This window comes from Schistocerca americana, chromosome 4 (assembly GCF_021461395.2).
Source record: "Schistocerca americana isolate TAMUIC-IGC-003095 chromosome 4, iqSchAmer2.1, whole genome shotgun sequence".
Classification (NCBI taxonomy): domain Eukaryota; kingdom Metazoa; phylum Arthropoda; class Insecta; order Orthoptera; family Acrididae; genus Schistocerca; species Schistocerca americana.
The window spans coordinates 587,471,254-587,477,856 of NC_060122.1; the positions used below are offsets into that span (position 1 = coordinate 587,471,254).

At 40.6% G+C, this 6,603-nt stretch overlaps 2 non-coding genes across 2 annotated transcripts; both read left to right on the forward strand.

Annotated features, from left to right (window-relative positions):
* Window positions 1–554: 554 nt before the first annotated feature.
* On the forward strand, window positions 555–629 carry Trnat-ugu. The gene has a single exon. It is a non-coding gene; the product is annotated as a tRNA-Thr (tRNA).
* Window positions 630–994: 365 nt separating this feature from the next.
* Trnat-ugu lies at window positions 995–1,069 on the forward strand. The gene has a single exon. It is a non-coding gene; the product is annotated as a tRNA-Thr (tRNA).
* The last annotated feature ends 5,534 nt before the right edge of the window (window positions 1,070–6,603 follow it).

The following is a 6,603-nucleotide window of genomic DNA, read 5'->3' on the forward strand; positions in this document are numbered from 1 at the left end:
TCCTCGAACTCGAACACGTTGCTTGGGCGTGGCGGCGGGATGGCCAGGCTTCGGGTGTCGACCCCTGCCCTACCCGTCGTCCTGCTCCTGCAGTGGTTCATTAGGGACAAAAAAAAAAGAAAAAAAAAAGATGGATAGAGCGTCTGCCATGTAAGCAGGAGATCCCGGGTTCGAGTCCCGGTCGGGGCACACATTTTCAACATGTCCCCAATGAAGTACATCAACGCCTGTTTGCAGCTAGGGTGTCCATTTAATTATCATTTCATTTCTAGCAAAGCTGCATGGTCATCCACGGTAACTGTTCTTTCGGGAACAGGTACTACCGTCATATATAGTTAAAATATGGCTTCCCGGCCATTGACCTTCATGTGCGAAAGCACACGCTATGCCCGAACTCGTACGGGACTTGGTAGATTAATCTGCCGCGAGTAATGAGTATGATGGGCAAACATCTATTAGGCGCACTACGAATGTAGTCGTGTGGACATGTTGGGAATGTGGATCTCATGGGAAGCGTGCAATGGATAAGTCCCTGCAGACGCACTATCCTCTTTGCCCGCGGTGGCTCAGATGGACAGAGCGTCTGCCATGTAAGCAGGAGATCCCGGGTTCGAGTCCCGGTCGGGGCACACATTTTCAACATGTCCCCAATGAAGTACATCAACGCCTGTTTGCAGCTAGGGTGTCCATTTAATTATCATTTCATTTCTAGCAAAGCTGCATGGTTATCCACGGTAACTGTTCTTTCGGGAACAGATACTACCGTCATATATAGTTAAAATATGGCTTCCCGACCATTGACCTTCTTGTGCGAACGCATACGCTATGCCCGAACTCGTACGGGACTTGGTAGATTAATCTGCCACGAGTAATGAGTATGATGGGCAAACATCTATTAGGCGCACTACGAATGTAGTCGTGTGGACATGTTGGGAATGTGGATCTCACGGGAAGCGTGCAAGGGATAAGTCCCTGCAGACGCAATATCCTCTGTGCCCGTGGTGGCTCAAATGGATAGAGCGTCTGCCATGTAAGCAGGAGATCCCGGGTTCGAGTCCCGGTCGGGGCACACATTTTCAACATGTCCCCAATTAAGTACATCAACGCCTGTTTCCAGCTAGGGTGTCCATTTAATTATCATTTCATCGCAGTTAAATATTATTAATCAGGGTTCAGCTAGTCTGTTGCCTGAATCCGTGTGCCTTCTTCCTCCATGCTGGCTCAGTCTTCGCCTCCTTATGGGCTGCAGATAATGCTACTGAAAGACAACTTGTCGTTCTCATTCACACCACCACATTAATAAGAAGAGAGATTCAATTCACCTTCTTATACCATCTTCAAAATTACAAATCAATACGTAATAAATGAGGACAGCTACCGATAACCGATACTGCCTCTCTGTACTACGTACGTAACAGATCTGATATTCAACTTGATAATTAACAATTACAATGAAGTTATTGTGTTTGACATTTCGCTTTCTTATCTTTCGTGGAGCTCTTTCTTCCGTACCGCACGCTCCATGGAGCTCCCGTCTCCACCTCAGGAGGTAGGGTCGTCTGACTGCTACCCAAACCCGTACAATCTCTGGATCGTTAGTTCTGGTATCAGCACCTACGATTTAAAACATCTCCCAACAGTAGGGTGCTCACTACTTATCGACTACTCTCAGTCACGAATATCTCTTCACTGAAATATGTATTTAAGGACACGATACCTCTCATTGAAGGAATGGGATGTATCATTACAAAACTACGTGCCAGAATATATATTCCGAGCACGAAAACGCCAATTGTACTCAAATTGGTTAATAATATAATGGAAGTAACGCAGAATATCAATTTAGACTTACGCATTTATATATAAATGCTATTAGTTCAATTTAGTTCTGATTTATTGGAATTAAAATAGCCTAAAGTAGCGGTTACATTTACAAGACTTTTATTATTGAGCAAACTAATGAGCTCAACCAATAATGAAGGACTGCAGCGGGATAGCTGAGAAAATTTCCATTTTATTTGATATATCATACATATGTGTAGAGTAAGATTAATAGTCTTTAAGTTTTGGATTTGTGATTTGTATTGGTTAACCAGTGTACCAGTGTGGACTTCTGAATTTGAACACATATGACTGAACTTCGAACAGTTTTTAGTATTTTGCCAGAACCACTCAACAGTTAACATGGTAAACTGCTCTCGTCTTTTAATTTAAAAACTTTACTGCTGTCTTTAAATTGACTCCAATTAAAATGAATCAATAAACTTCAATGTATTTAACTGAGACCATTAGTGAGTCGTGGACATTATTTATTTTCACCTCTTATAGAAAATACTGTCTGCATATTTTTTGTTGTTGAACTATTGTGTGTCAAGTCATCACGGTATTACGACTGAAGTTTTCCTTGACCAGTAGACGTTAAACGCAGCCAAGTAACTAAAACCAACCACGCATTCTAAAACCCACAAAGAGATTAAACCAAAATGGTTCGATCATTTCATGAACCTCCGCAAAGGTGTTTAGTCTGTCCTACCACATTCCTTGATAAACATAGAAGTCCACTGGATCGTATATTCAGTATGGACGAAAGAGGCATATCCACCACGCAAAGCAAAGCCTCTTGAGTGTTTGGTCGTAGAGGAAAATGCCAGGTTGGTGATTTAAGAGTTGCTGAGAGGGGGAGTCTCGTTACAGTTGTGTGTTGCAGGAGTGCTGATGACCTTCCCTAGGAAAGGTAAACATTTTAATGAGAGGGGCTTCACCTAGAGCTATTGGAAGATGCCATCTGTCTGGGTAGATTCAGTGGAGTCTATTTACAGACTGGTTCAGTCACTTCGTTAAGAAGACTAAGCCAATAGCAGAAGATCCTGTCATAAGTCATGATGGGCACGCACTCAAGAAATATTGAGGATGTTAATCTTGCGCAAATAATCAATTTACCAGTCCCGCCTTCGTGGTCGCGGCAGCTAATGCACGATTGTGCGTGGGCACCTGACCTGAGGGTAAAGCCTGTTCAAATCCTGCTGGAGGAAAAAATTTTCAATGCTGCTATTTGATCGGCAAGAGAAGGAGAGGTGGTGGCGTAAAGTTCATTATCACCAGAATTTGCGCCAGTGTCCTGGTTTAAACTCCAAACCTTACCGCAGTGTCACATGAAGTCCGTCGGATGAGTACGTTAAGGTTGGCGGCCCCCTCGGTGCTATTCGTGAGGATTAGGCTATGTGACGGCAACGGGTTTCACTCTCTTCGTTCTTTTCAATGTCACATAATCATCATCATACAACACAAACATTACATTACACTACACACACACACACACACACACACACACACACACACACACACACACGCACACAAGCATGCGCGCGTGCATACAGCGCATGCATGTAATATTACAAATAGTTGTATTGGGGCCTATTGCAAATAAAAAAATCACGTTACCATCATATCCCCTCCTCCTCCAACGAGCCATGAGATGCAACCCATGGAGAAGATATTTACGGACGCGTTAAAAATTATTCCAGTGAAAATATTCGACAATGGATGCGTCTTAATGACAGACCACAATACATTTCGGAACTATTGTGCTAACTGGAATAATCGCTGCCGGTAATTTCAGAGTTCCAGGAATCTACCCTTGCAACCGATAGGATTTTACGGAAGCTTAATCTACATGGCAAAGCTAGATCTGTGAAGTATCCAACAAAATATCGGAATGCTTTCCCCAAAAGATACCATTGTTATTGTATATTCTCAAGAGATGAAATCCAGCAGTTTTCCTGTCGGCACATCAAAGAATTAAAGCCACAATATTGTGCCACGTGCTAAGAGTTTAGGAGAAGCTGGTCCATCCGTATTTTCTACATGAAAGAAACCTAAAGCAGACATTTGACCAAGACATATTTGGCCCATTCTGAAGCTCAAACGAAAGACAACAAGCGAAGATCCTAAGTCTACAAATGCTGCCCTAACATAGTTTCCTTACAAACTGGAGTTAATAATTGCAGAAGAGAAGAAAGAAGAGAAGCAGTTTGGACAGGAATTCGAAGACGAAAGACAGAAAAGGGAACAATCTAGGAAGAAGTGCGTCAGTGAAAGAATGTCAAGCGTAATAAGTGAAGAATAAGGAATCTCTGTATATAAAAGGCGGTGTCCTGACTGATTGACTGTCTGACTGACTCATCATCGCCCGGCCCAAACCGCTAACGACAGAAACTTGATTTGGAGACGCTGCTGTCTTTTACTGTAGGCGTCGTTTAAGAAGGTTTTCTTTTTCTGAAAAATGTCGCTATTAAGCCAGTTTTGAAGCCAGACCTACGGAAACTAGAATTTTATTTCTCGGTCAGAAATAAAGAAATACGTGTTTCAGCATTTCTGGAAATTTAATCGTAGGAGGTGGAATAGTGGATGAAAGGTAGTTTTGAAAATATGTCATTAGTAAACAACTACTAAAATATTTTTAAAGCTACATCTATGAACAATGGTATTTGACTTCTCGGTTACAAATTAAAAAAATACGTGGTTCAGTGTTTATGGAAGCTGAACCACGAAGACGGTGAAATAAGGGTTCAAACGTTTTATGAAAACATTTCATTGTGAAATCATTTTTAAAGGTAAACATCTGTAAATTGGTGTTTGGTTTCCCGGTTAGAGATGAAAATACACGTGTTTCACTGTTTTTGGAAATTCAACCCCTAAAGGGGTGAAATAGAACAGGGGATAGATTCACTGACTCATCATCGTCCAGCCCAACCGCTAAGAATAGAAACTTGAACTTTGGAGAAGGTGTGAATCTTATATCGTAGGCATCACTAAAGAAGGGATTGTGCGAAATGCCACTCCTAGGGGGTGAAAGGCTTTTTGAAAGTATGTCGCTATTAAGGGTTTTTTGAAGCTGGAACTACGGAAACTGGTTTTTGGTTTCCCAGTCAGAAAATAAAAAACACGTGTTTCAGCATTTTTATAAGTTCATCCACTAAAGGGGTGAAATAGTGAGTGAAAGTTATTTTGAAAATAAATAATTATTGAAAAACTACCAAATGATTTTAAGGCTACATCTATGACAATTGCTATTTGATTTCTCGCTTAGAAATAAAAAAAATACGTGTTTCATTGTTTCTGGAAATTCAGCCCTAAGGGATCAAGATTTTTAAGAAAATATTGCGTTACATCAAAAAAATTTTAAAGGTAAATTTATGAAAATTGGCATTTCAATTCTAGTTTAGATATAAATAAACATTTGTTAGGGGATGAAAGTTGCTATGGAAATATCTCCACACGAATGCAAAAGGCATGATTAACAGTAGTTTTGGGCTCCGGCTACCAGAATCACTTTTTGGTCATAATTACATTCGGAAGAAACCATGCTTGTATGGCCTTAATTAGCATGAAATGCTTAGAAACTGTTGCAATTTGTGGACAAAGAAATTCGATTAAACAAAAACGAAAAAACTCTCTAAGACCATACAGTCTACGCGAGCGAAGTAGCGAGCGCTATGCTAATAAAAAATAAAAAGATTCCCCAGAAATCCTGCAAGTGAAAATTACTTCTCTCCACAAAAAATCCTGATGATCAGTCATACCATTCAGACACAGATTCGGTTTGAGTCTAATACTCAAACTGCATTTGGTGTTAGCATGCCTGTTAATAACGACGCTGCTGGCCTCTTTTGTGAGGAGATGTATGCCGAGGACTGTAGTACTGAATTATGTATGCTCTGTGAAATGTGGGCCCACAATGAATGATTGACACTTTTGTTGTGATTTTCGTAAACAAATAAAGAGTTTTTCTTAATATTAAAGCTAAATAAATGATTCTTCAAGTAAAACTAAATATGGGAACAGGTGTCTAAAAGATTTCTACATTTTTAAATCTTATAATCGTATTCGATTTAATAAACGCTTCTTAATTGTATTTTTTTGTTTATTTTTTCAAATTTATAATATAATTAAAGGCTAACTGATCGCAGGTCTTTTCTTGTCCCCTTGGTTTCTTCTTTTTTTTTCAATAATTGGCCTGGACAATCACTAACGAAGCCTCTTATTCATGTTTTATTTAACATTTAATCAGTTGGGCATGTGTGTCAATGAAAATGGAAATGAGCTTTTGGCGTCATTGGCCAGGAGGCCCCTTGCAGGGCAGGTCCGGTCGCCTTGGTGCAGGTCTTGTTACATTCGACGCCACATTGGGCGACCTGCGCGTCGAATGGGGATGAAATGATGGTGAAGACAGCACAACACCCAGTCCCTGAGCGGAGAAAATCCCCGATTCAGATGGGAATCGAACCGTGGCCCATAGGACGGCAATCTGCCACGCTGACCACTCAGCTGTCGGGCCGGACATCTGTGTCAATGAAACTATCTCATAGTACACGTCGTAATGTACACAGACAACTTAAGCAAAGAAAATGAAAACGGAATAATCAAATACAGAAAAATGAAATTCCAGAATAAAATTATGCGGGAATCTGTACTAATAAACATACAGTGTCAAAATTTGTTTACTAAATCGTAATAATGAGAAAGGAAAAAGATGGTGTCGGCTGTCACTTATTAGTACTATCAATCCTGGCATTCGTCTGGGCTGCTGGAAGCAAACCATTC